The 14,902-nt window shown below is 37.6% G+C and overlaps 1 protein-coding gene across 3 annotated transcripts in view; it reads right to left on the reverse strand.

The window, feature by feature from the left end:
- Positions 1-14,902, reverse strand: part of Slc25a21 (solute carrier family 25 member 21) — a 549,817-nt gene that overhangs the window by 185,204 nt on the left and 349,711 nt on the right. The gene's annotated exons all lie outside the window — the stretch shown is intronic.

Genomic DNA, 14,902 nt, shown 5'->3' on the forward strand with positions numbered 1-14,902 from the left:
AAGGCCACATTGTAATACTAAATGACACCTTTTTGCTGTGAAAAGTTAATTTGAGCTAAGTGTTGATGGCCCACTCCTCTAATCCTAGTTACTCAGAAAGCTGAGATATGAGGATTGTGGTTCAAAGCCAACCAAGGCAGAAAAGTCTGTGAGACTCATCTCCAATTAATTGCCTTCCCCCCCAAAAAAGGTGACAGTGGAGCTGTAGCTCCAATGGTAGAGTTCTAGCCTTGAGCAAAAATGCTCAGGGACAATGCCCAGGCCCTGATTTCAAGCCTCAGGACAGATACCAAAATAAAACCAAAAAACTTAATTTGACCTGACTGAAATTAGTTTCCCCGTTTGGCATTAAATACAATGGTGTGCTGTTGGAGATTCAAAGATTCAAAGGTCACTTCTTGGAGATGGGCAAATGCTGTGAGACATAGACTGTAATATGGCTCCAGTCCTCAAGGTAGCCATTCAGCGTGAAAGTGGGGCTTGCACAACTAGGCCTTCATGATCATATCTCAGAGTAGAACTGCACTCATCTTCAAGAATAAAAACAAGCTTTTTAAATAAAAGAGTATTTTATTGTTATCAATTATTACTCAAGATCTGAAACTTTCCATATGACTAAAGAGAGCTTTCCAATCAATAACAAATTAAGATGATTTTGTTTCAATTACAAATATATTTTTTTGTCTTTGTCCTTTGGCATGACATTGTTTCTGAGGCAAAATAACTGTAATGTGGGGCTGGGAAGGTGGCTCAGTGGTAGAGTGCTTGCCTAGGATGCATGAGGCCCTGGGTTCAATTCCTCAGCACCACATAAGCAGAAAAAAAAAAAGCCGGAGGTGGTACTGTGGCTTAGGTGGTAGAGGGTTAGCCTTGAGCTGAAGAGCTCAGGGACAGCACCCAGGCCCAGAGTTCAGGGCCCAGGACTGGCAGAAAAAAATAAATAACTGTAATGTTATCCCCCACTGGAATTATTTTTTATGTATCAAAAGTCTCAGGGGAAAGGAAGGAGAATAACAAAAGTTGAAACAACGACACAGGGGTACCCATTGCAACAATGATACCAACAAGATAATCCATTGGAAATGAACTTTACAACTTCAGGAGGGGGAGGAGTGAGGGAGGCGGGGAGGGGAAGGGATAGTAGGAGAACAAGGGAGGGGGTAACAATGCTTAACAAAAAATGTACTCATTGCCTTACTCATGTAACTGTAAGCCCTCTGTACAGCATCTTTACAATAAAATAAAATTTAAAAAAAGTCCCAGTGTTTGCAAATCAGTCTTTTTTATATATTTTTTATTGTAAAAATACTGTACAGGAGTTACAGTTACATGAGTAAGGTAATGAGTACATTTCCTGTCAAGCATTGTTACCTCCTCCTTTGTTTTTACCCTACCATCCCTTCCCTCCTCATCGCCCCAACTCCTCCCTCTTCCTCCCTCAAGTTGTAAAGTTCGTTTTCAACATAGTGTCTTATACATCTCATTGTTACAACAGGTCAACCTCAGCATTTTGTTATTTTCCTTCCCCTCCCCAAATTAGAAAAATGTATATATATAAGATGCAGGGCACCAATATCAAATACAGTGAAAAGAGGGATTATAAAGTGGGGAAAATACATACAAGAGAAATAAAAAAATCACATAGTAGATTTTAAATACATTAAAACCAACAGCAAGAAGGAAAAAAAACCCACTGTGTCCCTATCTTGGCGTTCATTTCACTTAACATCATCTTATTTGGTCATATGTACATAGCTTTTGACCTCATCTGCTTGTCCTAGATTTATACTAGTTATTGCAAATAAGAGAAACCACGAGACCTATGTTTCTTTGGGCCTGGCTTACTTCACTTAATATAATTTTTTCCTAAGAAATGGGGTGATGTCATTCTTTCTAATGGAGGCATAGAATTCCATTGTATAACGCAAATAAGTCTTTAAAAAATCACTTTACCAAATAAGTAAGTAACTTACTAGTGTCACTAAAGGCAGCAGAAGAATCAGTTTGTTCTAGAAAGGTCTAACCCAAACAAACTTTCACAAAAATGTGTATCATCTTTCTAATAACTTGATAATATCGAGTTTTTTAGATTAGGCTTTCAACAACCCAAATTTACCATCTGAAAGTTTTCTCATTTAATATTTATAAAATAGGGCTATGCAATACACATGTTTCTCAAAGCCTAATTTTCGATAAGCTGTGACTTCCAAAAAATTGTTCAGTGAATACTTCTTCCAATACATTTGACAGATGGTGAGCCAAAAAAGAGAAGAAGGAAGATAATAAGTTAGATAGCTTGGAGGAGACCAGCCTCTTTCATATTGGTTTTACCACTTAGCTGTGTAGCCAAGGACAGAACTTACCAGCTGTGCATGTAAAAAGAAAGTATGCATGGTGATATGTTTGACATAAAACAGGCACTAAATAAATGTTAATTCTTTTCCTTTTCGGAAGTTTGAGTAAATGAAATTTCCTTCTCTCCTTTATAAAGAATCAACACAATTAGCTTTGGGTTTCTCGAAGTATAATCAAAGTATCAACATACCCTTAGTTTGTCAATTATATGCAGCACATAAGGATTTAAATAATATCAGGGTCTTTCCCATGAAGAAATTAGTCTTTTAAATAAATCACTTTAGATATTTTGATCCTGTAAGAATTGGATATGGCTTCTATTGGATTTCTTTTCATTCTCTAGAGTTATTCATCAAACACACAAAGTCCTTTGGAATTTACCACTATCACTTTGGAATAAATGCTACAGTCCCTCAGGGCTAGAAACCTCAGAATCATACTGTATTTATTTTCCTTTCCTTCCATTCCCTGATCATCATTCGAGGTAGTTTTTTTTCATATATTTTTCAGGTTTTCTATTTCTTCATTCCCACTGATTTCCTAACACATAGGTCTATATTAGCTCACAACTGCACTAATCAACTCCAGCCTCTCTACTTACTTATATTTGCTACAACCATTTCCCTAAACTATCACTTTCACCTACTAATACTTACCCAGAAACCTCCAATGGTGGGGTGTATTAAATTGTTTTAATTTCTCTTCTCCAAACCAGATAGTCCAGATAAATAGGTCAACACATTTATCTCAGACCACCCTGCTCATTTCTTCCTCTGTGTTTTACTTGTGTCTTTTCTTTCCATTGGAAAAGTCTTACAAAAATTTCTATCAGATTCTTTTGCAAAGCCATAAATCTATTTAAGGGTTTTGTTTTTCTTTTTTTGGTGAGTTCCATCTAGATTATTCCTAAATTCTGTTAAATATTCTACATATTTTTGCTTCCTTAAATAAATGTTAAATTACTAGGGGAGAGGCAGAACAGATCGGCATTGTTTTTTAATTTTTACTTTTTTTTATTGTGAAAATACTGTACAGAGGGGTTACAATTACATGGGCAAGATAATGAGTACATTTCTTATCAAGCATTGTAGCTTCCTCCTTTGTTTCCCCTTCCCATCCCTTCCCATCCTCCCCCCACCCGTCCCCCCATTCAATCCTCCCCGCCCCCCCCACCAAAGATGTAAAGTCCATTTTCGACATAACGACTTGTACTTCTCATTGTTGCAATGGGTCCACCTGTATCCCTATTTAAACGACTTGTTTTTCCCCTTTCCCTCCACAAATTATACCGACATCAAATACAGTGAAAGCATGGGTTATACTGTGGGGGAGGGTCATACAAAGCAACAAAGAAATTATCTTATAAATGCGTTAGAAACAATCGCATGAAAGAAAAAAAAAACATTTGAATACATATCTTAGGGTTGATTTCCCTAACATCACCTTATCTGACCTTTTCTGCTTGACTCAGACATATACTAGATATTGCAAATAAAATGTGGTATATATATATATATACACAATGGAATTCTATGCCTCCATCAGAAAGAATGACATTGCCCCATTTGTTAGGAAATGGAAAGGCTTGGAAAAAATTCTATTAAGTGAAATAAGCCAGGCCCAAAGAAACATAGGTCCCATGGTTTCCCTTATTTGCAATATTTAGTATATGTCTGAGTCGGCATTTTTTTAAAATGCATTCTCCCTTGACCCAAAGACTATACCCAAAAAAGATAAGACTCTGTGATACACCAACAAATGCTGATATACATATCATTAGTTGTATATTAATGTTCAGTGTCCTTTCTTCTCTTCTTCCTAATCATTTCTCTAATTTTGTTTATGGGCAACAATGTGTTCCAAGTGAAAACTACATTTTTCAACCTTTTTTTACAATCTGATAAGGCTCTGGTAGAAATCTTTAATGAAAATCCCCAAAGTACTTTAAAGGTGGCTGATGTGGCTGGGTGGCTTGTTATTTCTGTCTTTCATGACTTACTTCTACTTCCAGCGTGGGACATGTATTTATAGTTAGAATTTTGACAGCTATGTTGCATTGTGAAGTGACACTGCAAAAGAATAGAAGCCATAAGGGACTGAAAAGCCATAAACCTGAAGCAGATCTGATCTCAAATGATATTGTAGGATTAAAATCCTGGTTTATTTTGGAAAGAGGGAATCACTATTGCTTGCAACTAAACACCATCCCTAACATATAAAGAAGGTGTGGCCAAAAAGTAACGGAAAAGGAATCATGTTATCTGAACTGTATAGGCAGAAGAAGTAGTTGAAGTAGTAAAGGTTTGAAAACTGAACTGGAAACATGGCAAATCAAGGAAGACACCCATATGTCACTCTTATTCTGGTGCCACAGAAGTAGAGGGCTGGGAGAGGCAGATGGATGTGGGCTTGAAGACAGACACCATAATTCTCAGTCCTCAAAGAGAGCGCAGGAACCCTAGTTATAAGCAAGAAGAGATTACCCAGGGATACTTTTGGTATCATATGGGTTGGAACCTGGTTAATACTGTACAGAAATTCTTAGGTAAAATATTCATAATCAAGTATGATATTGCATTATTGAAAATCATATGGCTGGTCTAAGGGAAAGTAGACATCATAATTTCCTGGTTAATTATTTAGCCATAGCAGCAGCTATCACTCACTGAGCTAATCAGGGCACTCATTACCTGCATCATTTTAATTTAGTTATTAAAATAGTCATTGAAGGTAAGCATTGTAACTCTCACCTAGAGATATCAGCTTTTTTTTTTTTTAACATTTTGTCACACATTTTTTTCTTTCCCTCTGAGTATGTGTATCAACAGATACAGATGTGTAACCTAAGAATCTCTGACTGAGCGGGCACTGGTGACTAATTCCTGTGATCTTAGCTACTCAGGAGGCTGACATCTGAGGAACATGGTTCAGAGACTCGTTAATAAAAAAGCTGGAAGTAGAACTGTGGCTCAAGCAGCAGAGCACTAGCATTGAGCAAAAGAAGCTCAGGATCCAAGTTCTGAATTCAAGCCCCAGGATTGGCAAAAGAGTGGGGAAGGGAATTTCTAGTTAAACTGCCCCATTTTAAGTTGAAGATATGATGACACTTCATCTCTAATTACTTCAGCATGTAGAATGTCCTCCAACATAACTACATGATATCTTTTCATTATTTACTATTACCTAATAATTAGTCTACATTTGAATTTCTTCAAGTGCCCCAATATCTTCTCTTTTTTTGTAGTTTTTGTTTTTACTTATTTTGAATTCAGTCATTGTGTCTCTTTAATTTGATAAAGGTTTTTGTTTTTTCTTTTGTTTTGTTTTTGCCAGTCCTGGTTGAACTCAGGGCTTGGGCAATGTCCCTGAGCTTCGTTTGCTCAAGGCTAGCACTCTACCACTTGAGCTACAGCACTACATCCATTTTTTTCCTATTTATATGATACTGAGGAATCGAATCCAGGGTTCCATTCATGCTAGGCAAGCATTCTACCACTAAACTACATTCCCAGCACAAGGTATTCTTTTTGTAAAATATTAACCTTTATGAAAAATAATGATTCGTTATTTGAAGAATATCCTATAAATAAAATTTGACTAGTTAGCTCTGTTTTCATCAGGTTCAAGATAAACTTTTTTTTTCTATATGGGGTGCTACTGGTGTTGGAACTCAGGGCCTCATGCCTGCTGGGCAGGTGCTGTACCAATGAGTGATGCCTCTAGTTCAGTTTCTTGTTGATTACTTTAAGATAGGATTTCCCTTCTTGGGAAAGATTGTGATCTGCCTATTTTAGGCTTTCCACAATAACTTGGATGACAAGCCATTTCCCCTTGCTTCCCTGCTTTGTGGATTTTCTGCTTAGGCTGGCCTCAAACTGTTATCTTTCCTAATCGTAGCTACCCAAGTAGCTAGGCTTCAAGTCAAGAGCCACCAGCCTGTGGAAGATGAACAATTTTTGGTATGAATACGGTATAGATAATACCATATCCTTTTCAGTATGATGGAGTAGTAAACATATGATGGCAACATGTCCCACTTCACACAGGCAAACATGCAGACTTCAATGTTTTACAGCACTAAAGAAGTCGGCATGCTAACCCTACCCGGGTCAAGTTAGTCACACTTGACTCAGCATATATTTTCTTGTCATGACTTAAGAATGTATCATTTACAAGTGTGATGAGAGACATAGGGATGAATTGTCTGACAGTTTGCTCCTGTTCTGGACCACACTCAGCCTCAGCCTCATGTACTTCTCCTTTCCTCTTGGCCGTGGGAGGAGCCACCTACAAATGGGCACCCACATTGCCAGTAGCACATATGTGGAGAACTCAGAAACCCAAATCATGTAAAGCTGTGTGAAGTGTGAAAGAAAGTGTGAAGAAAAGACAAAAATGAATCTGAATTTGGATCCCTGGGTGCTCAAATCATTTTTGTTTTACTTTACCTAATGAGGCAGGAGGTATACCATTGACCTGACCAGTCAGAAGGAAGCCCTAGAAGAGTGAGACACCCCCTGCCCTCCTGACTTGACACCCTTTGTTACCTCCAAGTGAGCTGAGACCAGGCTGTGAACCATGTAAATAGAAGACTTCCAGGTTAATGAAAAGCTTCAGCACCATTTGAAAATCTCGACAGAAGGTCATGCCGTCTCTTAGTCCAAAGAAACTTCATGCAGCTCAGTAATAAAGTTTAATGAATGCTGGTCATTTTGAATCATGAGCCTGAGAGACTGGCCAAGGGCTAATAGATTCCTTACAGAATCTCTCCTTTAGCTGGAACACAGCATGACCTCTCAAGCTGCCCGGGAAGCCAGAGTCCTACAAGAAATGTAATATTCCATATGCCCAAATCCAAAGAGAAGTTTTTGAAAAGGGCAGTAAACATTTTTCACAAGCTGATGTTTTTATTAGGTGGTGGCATGCTTTGTGCTACATTTCATTAATTATCTGCCAAAGGAACTTTCTTTCAACACCATGTCAGAAGTGACCTATTGCAATCATGTGACGTAGTTCAAAGCCAGGCTGCAACGTAGCTTCTCTATCTTTCTCTCCAGAAAGATACACACACAGCCAGGCTGATAATTTAGCTAAAACTGACTCAGAAAAAAATCAATTTCTCAGAGAAATTGTGTGTGTGACTTATACTAAGTCTAAAGTGACGGTTGTCTGTCTATGGCTATATCAAAAACATGTCTGATTTTTCCTGAAGTGACTGCTGTAATTGCTTAGCAACTTAGGAGTGGATGTATTTCTGCAGAAAAGTACGTATTATTTTCAGAGTCCAAGAGGAAGCCAAAGAGAAAAATGGAAATAAAAAATTTTGTTTCTGTGGAGACGTATATTTCACAACCTTGATATTCCTTTAAAAACTATAGGAGAAACTTTGTTTCAATAGCCTAGAAACAAATCTAGGCCACAAGACAAATCATACTCTAAAAAAGTCCTTGTTTTTTTATACAGCAAAGACTTTTGTAAGTGCCAAGACATATTTAAGGCAAGGGGATTTTCAGGAATGCAGTGAACTTTTCCATATTGAGCAAAGCCTCAAATTCAACTATTTCAAATGTGATTTCAATAGAATATGATTGAACTGATGGCCAAACCATCATATTTGACTCAAACCCCTCTTTCAACAAATAGGATTGGCTATTAGCTTCTACATATTCTTGTAAAACAATTAAGGAAGATTTCAGATATTCTCTTGACAGATAAGCCTGGGAATTTAAGATAAATATGAATTTGAAGATTTATGGGCCAGGATATTATGATCACACACCAGTGCTTCTCCAGTTTTCCAGAGATCATAATTCCTGCCTCTGTTTATTATTCAGTTTATGGATGGAGTATAACAGATGATTCATTTTTAATGTGATAAATGTTTGGGGGTTTGTTTGAGGGAAATAAAAGTTTATAGTTCAGCCCTGGACATGGATAGTAAACTGGAGTGTAAGGCAATATATTTCTAAAACATGGTGATTAGAATATTTATTTGCTTCTTTATACCCAGGGCTCCAGTGAAGAGTGACTAAATAATATTTACATTAAAACTTCCCAAACCACATTACTCTGTATTGCAGTTTAATGAATATCCTAGAAGGAATTTTAATTTTCCCCAAGTCATAATGGCTAATTTCTAGTTATAAAAGAAACGTATAATTGCTTATGAGCATCAGACAGCAAGTTGTGGTCAAAACAAAGATAAAAGGAACGTATAATTGCTTATGAGCATCAGACAGCAAGTTGTCATCAAAACAAAGTATCCCTCACCCATAAGAATAATAATCTGGGAAAAAAGTAATCCTGAAAAGCACTTGATAGTCCCCATCACCAATTATCTTTATGGTGATCCAGACCTACCAACCCCTGTATCCATTGATTCATGTATCCATTGATCCATGAGCCCTATCCATTGATCCATCATCCATCCATCCATCAATCCATGCAGGTATTCAACAAAACTTTATTGAACACATATGAAAGGTCATAGATCTAGCACTGGTGATAGACAAAGTCTATGGCCCTACAAAGACTATATTCTAGGGAGTGAGATGAAAACAGATGTACCAGTTTTAATGACTTCAAAAATTCCTAAATCTAAATGCTCAAAATAAAATCCCCAAATCATGATTGTTCTATAAGATTGTGGGAAACTTATTTGATAGCAAAATCTAACACGAAGAGGTGAGGCTTTGTGGGAAGCTTTATTCCACTCACTGTGAATGTTTCTATGTTTAGCAAAAGAAATATTATTTGATTCTGGGTTGCTGCCCCAAGTTTCATTTTTAATAATAATTATACCATACTATTTTCATGAGATACAAAAGTTCCTAAATTCTGAAATGTTATTTTTCCCATGAGTTTTGGTTAAGAAATTTAGATCTATATGCCATAACATCATGTAGTAAATAAGTAGATGCATAGATGACTAAGGAGCATAGAATTATTTTTTCTCATAATTTAAATATAATACTCATTTTTGTAGATTATTTGGTAGTTATTCACATTAGTAGTTATTGGTTCACTCATTAATACTGACTTTGCATAGTGAGAAGAAGTTAAAAATAGTAAATCCAAGTGAACTATACAACATGTGGGTAAGAATGGGAGGAGAAACTGGAGAGAGAATGAAGGAAGGGGTGATACTGTTCAAAAATAAGTGTACTCATTACCTGACTTATGAAACAGTAATCCCTCTGTATAAATAACCTTTCACATATATGTATATAACCTTATATATATGTATATCACCTTTATAATAATATAATAAATTTAAAAAAGAGTAAATCCTAGTCCCTACCTTTGTAACCTGCAGTCTAGTAGGAGAAACAAGTATGAAAACAGAAAAAATGTCACTCACTGTAAAAATGCCACCATCACCTTACTCTGTCTGGGAGAACTGAGCAAACAATATAAATTAGAGAGTGCTGAAAAATAAAGAGATTTCCAGGCAGGAAAGGTGAGACAAGACCCTTGAGGTATGGATTTCTACATTCAAAGGCTCTCCAGATTTGAGAAGAGCATGACATGACTGGGGAGAAGCTGAGAAGGTCACTGTGGTGGCAGCAGAAGTAAGTGGGGGGGGAAGACAGCCACAAGAAGGAAAAGTGGAGTCATAAAAAAAATCTGTCTGTGGGCTTGCAAAAGGACTGCTGTGTTTTTATGGGACATTTTTAGACATGGGAGTAAGTGCAGTACTGATCTTTTGCTTTATTTCATTTCTGGTTTGGGAAGGGAATTCAGGTAACAAGGTGAAGGTTGAGTCTGGAGACAGACTAACAGTGGAAGGCAAGCCCCAGTGAAGATAACAGTGGAAGGCAAGCCCCAGTGTAGAGGTGATGAAGCCTGGCCCAAGGCAAGAGCAGCAGGGATGGAGAGAAGGTTTGAGAAGCCAAAAAATGGTCCAGTGACCAATGATGTGCAATGAGGAAGAGAGAAGAGTCTAGCTGTCTGACCTGGAAGTCCAGGTGGAGAAAAACACCATACATTGAGATAATCATAACATGTTGCTAAGTATTTATCCACCAATCTCCAGATGTTATATATATATATATATATATATATATATATATATATATATATATATATATATATATATAGTAATGCAAAAGGTTAGTGATACTCTAGTTTACACAACTGTGGACCCTATTCACCAGGCACAATAAGATTAATTTTTTTTCTTGTCCTTTGGGACTTTCCAAAGGGACATGCAAAAGAATGATATGTTAAGGATATTCTCCACACTGTCAAGGCCTAGATTTTTTTTCCATTGTCATAAATCATCATAATTAACGACCTTTTGACCAAATGGATCCCAAAGCACTTTCCGAATGATGCAACTTTGGAGGTGAATGGCCTCAGCTACCCAACAGCTGTCAGCAGCACTCCACACTGGGGACAGAGCAAGAGGGAGGATGTGGAATCTCCATGGAACCTAAGCAGTATTTAGGTTTGTGGAATGCAATTCCCCCAAATGGAACTTGGCCCAGAAAAGGGATTCATCTCCTCTCAGTAGAGATGCTGTAAAGCTACTCTTATCCTGAAAGGGTCAGCAGATTTCTCTTTCTTACAAAAGATGTTTGTGAATGGAATCAATACCAGCTCTATGTCTAGGCAAATCTGATGTATATTTCAAATTGCATTTCATTTTTTGGTAATTAGCTTCAGGAATGGTTGATCAGGGGATGGTATTTCAAGTACATCCTTGTTTCCTCTCACATACTAAAACATTAATAAATTGTGAGACTGAATTTGATCAGGCTGTCTGGGATCTCACGGGCCTCCTGTTCTAAACATTCTTGCTTTTATGGGTCTGAGTTTGGGCTTTTCAAGGGGTCCCTTTTGTAACCAAGTAAAATCTGACTTGTTATCTATCTCCTCATTTATGCAGGTCCAAATGATTCATAGGAAACATTTCATAATGCTCTCTTAACTCTGCATTTTCCAAATCATACATGTAGGGGATATGCAAAGTCATAAAATCAACATGGTAAATAATCCGGATGCATTAGAAGTTTTAGGAGAAATACAAAGAGTGATGTCTTATGAAGAGTAAGGCAACACTGAAATAAATTTGAAGAATAAAATATGAGAACTTGAGTTTGCTTTGGACTTCCAGGGGGCTACCCCTCACCAACTCCTCCTTCATTTCTCCCTGTCTCCATCTGCCCATCCATATTTTTTCCCTTTTCATTTTATATGAGGATGACTTTGGGGAATAATTTTATGAAACACTGCATCATAAGCACTTTTATTTCTAATGCATGACTCTTGGACAGCAGTGGAATGAGTTGCACATTTATGAAATGTCACAGATTCAACAAAGCTAATGTTTAAAAAATAACAGTGATGAAAAGAGCTTATGTATTTATGCTTTACAATAAGCAAAAACTATCACCACCAGTCAAAGAGAAAACAAGTTCAAAACCTTTTAACTCTAGTTGATATAAATTATTTTACTAATACCATTCTAGAGGGAGAAGTAAGAATTTGACTTCTTTTATATTAGTTCAATGATTTTTGGATCACCCATCCTGTATTCAGCACTCTCATCTAATAACTCTAAATAAGGCCAGACACACTGGGGCATTCCTATAATCTCAGCCGCTTATGAGGTAAGCCATTGGGGGATCCAGTTTAAGGCCAGGCTAGAGAATAAGGTTGTGTGATTCTATTTCAACAATTAAATGGTGTGATGTTGCATAATATAATCCCAGGTATCTGTGAGGTAGAGGCAGGAGGATTGTGGTTCAATGCCAGCCAGGGCAAAGTTGGTGGTAAAACCCTATCTGGGAAACACATCTCAAATGGCCCTGAGATAAATCCTCAGTACTTCCAAAAATGAACAAAATAAAAATAGAAAAATGGAAAGAAGGAAAAGGAAAGAAAAACTCTCAGTAGGGGCTGGGTAGGTGGCTCGGTGGTAGAGTGCTTGCCTTGCATGCATGAGGCCCTGGGTTCGATTCTGCAGCACCACATAAGCAGGAAAAAAAAAGCTGGAAGTGGCACTGTGGCTCAAGCGGTAGTGCACTAGCCTTGAGCTGAAGAACAGCGCCCAGGCCCAGAGTTCAGGCCCCATGACAAACAAGAAAGAAAGAGAGAGAGAGAGAGAGAGAGAGAGAGAGAGAGAGAGAGAGAGAGAGAGAGAGAGAGAGAGAGAGAGAGAGAGAGAGAGAGAGACAGAGACAGAGACAGAGACAGAGACAGAGACAGAGACAGAGACAGAGACAGAGACAGAGACAGAGACAGAGAGACAGAGAGAGGAGGGAGGGAGGGAGGAAGGAAGGAAGGAAGGAAGGAAGGAAAGAAGGAAGGAAAAAGGAAGGAAGGAAGGAAGGAAGGAAGAAAGGAAGGAAAACTCTCAATAATATATAGCAAAATAAGATAGGAAGGGTATTTTTGAAACTATTTGGCCTATGCTGACATTTTGGACAGTCTATCTAGATCTCTGATGGAACCTGAAAAATCAGTTATCCAAAATGTATTTTCTGCTAATTCTCCTGCCAGAATGGAAATGAGACCAATAGAATCTATTTGCTTGCTCAGTTCAGTTTTCAGAATCAAGGACTTGGACTTAAAATATTATTTTATTTACTCATTAATTTACTGGTTAATTGATTAGCCCACTCAACTCTTTATTTAATGTGGATACAAATATGTGCAGACCTCTGCACTTACCTACTGGAAATAACTTGTGAGTGAAGTTCTTTGATGAGAGAATGTACAGGATGTGCACCGGTTTTCCAGAGGAAACAGTGGGTAAAGGAAAAGCTACTAGCCACAGAAAGTGGGGAGGAGTGAGAAGGAGAGAGGACAGAATCATGTGGCAGGAAAAACAGCATAGGCAGAGGGAAAGTGAAAACAGAGAAGGGACATTTGCAGCACAGAACTGAGGAAGGGAAAGTAACTTCCTGGGAGAAAAAGAGGAGAGGAAAAGCAAAAAGAAAATGACAGCAAGATCATGACAGCTCTATAGGTAGGGCTGAAGACCCAAGCCTATGTGAATGCCCAAATAGCCTCTCCAACTAAGAAAACAAGGCATTCGTGTATGCTTCCAGTCGTACCAGATCATGCTTGCCTAGAATTTGTGATTATTATCAATGACAGGGTAACAGGGCACTTTACATTGATGTATGTGACACAGGATGAGATGAGGTGGATGTCATCTGCTCTACTTTGTAGATTACAGAACTGGAGATCAAGTCAGTAATTAATCAAAGTTAGTAAGTCTGTGTGTAGGTCTATCTAAGTCTCTCTTGCACTAAAATGAAATATTTTCCCTATCTTAGCTTGCCAGCTTCAGAAGATAGGGAAAGAAACTGAAGGAAGGGCCCTGCTATGGTTTCTGTTGGGGATACAAAATATCATCCCAGAAAACTACTTAATTACACCTCAGATTTCATGACTTTTCCTTCCAATCCCTAAAAAATGATGCCCACAGCCTACCTTGTAACCATTCCAAAAGGCTGATTGGTAGTTCATTGCTTGTTATAACATTTTGCTTTCTCGATGCTAGCCAAGCATCGAATGGAACTGTAACAGGGCACAGAAGCCCAACTAAAGTCCCTGAATGGACTTTTAACACCATTCAGCCAAAAAGGAGAGTAGGGAGTCAGCATCTATTAAGGGAGCAATATTTAGGTCTTGATTATGCTCCATGGGACTCCTTCTCTCTCTATGAGACATTCAGACTTAATGCATAACCCAGAAAATGCACATGGGGACCTTGGCAGACATAGAACCTTGTTTCCAACCATTCTTATCCTCTACTACAAATATTAATAGCAAGACAGAAATTAATGATTATGACACACTAAAGCCCTCTTTCAGTAAGAGATACCATTTAAGACTTTGAAATGTGGCATATACTATGTGCTGGGAATTGCCTATTGTCTCCATTTAGAAGAAAAATTCCTAATACTCACAAGATTTGGATGCTAGCATTCATAATAGATGGTTAAACTTGATCTTTACTATTCACAAAATAAAGGATATAAGATAACTTGGTGGCAATACGCATCACATGATTTGTTAAGGACCAAGCACACCTAATTTCAGTGGCATAAGAAAAAAAGGCAAGCAATTAAGGGAAAGTTTGGTTAGCTTCTGTTCAACCAAGGACGGAAACCTTCACAGCTGGAGACAATTCTGAGCAAATTGATCAGAATTCCTTTACTTTAACTAGGGTCCAGCTAACAAGTTGATATCCATGAGTTTCTGTAATCAGCCAGCAAGATTTTAAGAAACTAAAAAGGCAAGTCACCTTGGACTATTCAACAGCCCTAACCCATGTCATTTTAAGAAACAGAGACACCTGTTAACTTGGGATAAGAAATAGTATGTTTTATGATGATTATAATTTGCTGGGGAACAAAATATGAAATTTGAAGTCAGAAAATGAATTAAATATTCAAATATGGTTGCTTATGAGAAAAATTGATAATTTATGCCAGAATGGGGAATCATTACCTAGGCCAAAATTATTACTCCCAATGTCATAATATCTGGTTATTGAAAAATATTGTGTCTCATTTTAATGTAAAATTTC

This window comes from Dipodomys merriami, unplaced genomic scaffold (assembly GCF_024711535.1).
Source record: "Dipodomys merriami isolate MVZ:Mamm:240054 unplaced genomic scaffold, mDipMer1.0.p SCAF_1, whole genome shotgun sequence".
NCBI classification, from domain to species: domain Eukaryota; kingdom Metazoa; phylum Chordata; class Mammalia; order Rodentia; family Heteromyidae; genus Dipodomys; species Dipodomys merriami.